The sequence below is a fragment of the Elephantulus edwardii genome, unplaced genomic scaffold, assembly GCF_000299155.1.
Source record: "Elephantulus edwardii isolate Elephantulus edwardi_28Jun2011 unplaced genomic scaffold, EleEdw1.0 scaffold00173, whole genome shotgun sequence".
NCBI lineage: Eukaryota > Metazoa > Chordata > Mammalia > Macroscelidea > Macroscelididae > Elephantulus > Elephantulus edwardii.
Window position 1 is genome coordinate 3,740,599 of NW_006399923.1, and position 1,949 is coordinate 3,742,547.

Consider the following 1,949-nt stretch of genomic DNA (forward strand, 5'->3'; position numbering starts at 1 on the left):
CAATTCCTTTTGGTACGAAGGTTTCCCTAATATTAGAACTTTATATTTGGACTTATAGGCCCGTAAACTCAAGGGATACTGATCACAGCATAAGAAATCTGCAGTATCTTGAAGAATTTGGAATCACAGAGAACCACAAAGCTTGAGATATAAGCTATCAGATCAAGGGGTATATAGTAGCAACTAGGCGTGGAAGGGAGTAGGTGGGAGTAGAAGGCAATACTGGCAGAGGAGGGGAAAGGGTGGGTCAAAAGACTCATGTCAAGGGCAGGGGTAAAACTAAAACTACTAGCTATTTCTACAATGAGGAAAAATCTTCCATCTGCATTGTTCTGTAAAATGCTTGTCTGTCAGATTCTGTTCTAAATCTGAGCATACAGATTAAGGCAGACTAGGGAGAAGGATTGGCCATTCACTTCTGAAGTAGCAGGCCTTCAGAAACCCTATGTACAAAAGAACACACTTAAACTAGCAGATAGGGAAACAGATGTGAAACTTTGAAGTATGGAAATAATAAGGTGGAGGAACAGTTGTAAGTAGACACGAATGGTTGGAATGGAATAAGTTAATAGACTTGAGATAATTTTATTGTATAAAGCTGCACACGGGATTGTACTTGTTGTTGTGGCTTGATGCTGTTGAGTTGATAGCGACCTTAAGAATAAAAGATTTGAAACCTGTTATGTCCTGCACCATTCTCACACTTCAAAACACACAAGAGCGCATTGTGGCAATCAGCTCATCAACTCACTTGGTGGAATGTCTTCTCCTTTGCTGAACCTCCACCTCTCCTAGCATCATGTCCTTCCCCAAGAGATAGCCCCTCCTAGTAACATGTCGAAAGTATATGAAGCAAAGCCTCATCATCTTTGCCTCCCTAAAGCATTCCAGCTGTATATTCTCCAAGATACATATGTCTTTTGATCATCCATGGGATGTTTAGTGCTCTTTTCCAACACCACAACTCAAAAGCATCAATTCTTCTTCTGTGATCCTTATTTTCCAGCTGTCAAATGCATAGCAAGTGATGAGAAAGACTGTAGCCTGAATAAGATGCACCTTAGTAATTACACCTCAATTATTTAGATGGGTTCCTACCTACAGATTTTCTCAGTGCAATGTGTCTCCTTATTTCTTGACTGATAATTATTAATGTGGAACTTAGTAAGATGTAGTTCTTAACAGTTTTACTCACTTCTCCACTTAACATGGTGTCGCCTATCGGTCCAACGGTAACAATATTTGTTTTCTTGAAATTGAGTTGCAGCCCATACCGAAGGCTGCATATTTGAGCTTCTGCAACAAGTCATTCAAGTCCTCCCCAGAGTCCACAAACAAGATTGTGTCATCTGCATAAAGCAAGGTATTGATGAGTCTCCATCCAATCTTCATACCACATTCCTCTTCATAAAAGAATTAATTGAAAATCAGGTGAGTTGTGAGATGATATCAAGGATATCATTTATAAAGAAAGTCAAAGTTATTTAAAAAAAAACAGAATGGAAAGAAATAATTGAACTGGATACCAAAAGAGACTAAAAAAAAAAAGACAAAACACAAAACTGCTGGAACATCTAGGAGATGAAACGAAAGGAAAACATGCCAGAACAAAAGAACTAAATGGAAGGTTTCAAAGGGCAATTCGGGAAGACAAATCAAAGTATTATAATAAAATGTGCAGAGAGCTGGAATTGTAGAATAAGAAAGGAAGAACTCACTTTGCATTTCTCAAGTTGAGAGAACTGAAAAACAAATTTAAGCCTCAAGTCACCATGTTGAAAGATGCTATGGGCAATAAAATTAATGACACAGAAGCATCAAATGAAGATGGAGGGAATACATAGAGCCACTATACCAGAAAGAACTGATTGACACTGAAAAATTTAAGGAAGTACCATATGTAGGAAAATTAGAAATTGTTAAGAAAGAAATGGAACGCATAAATATTG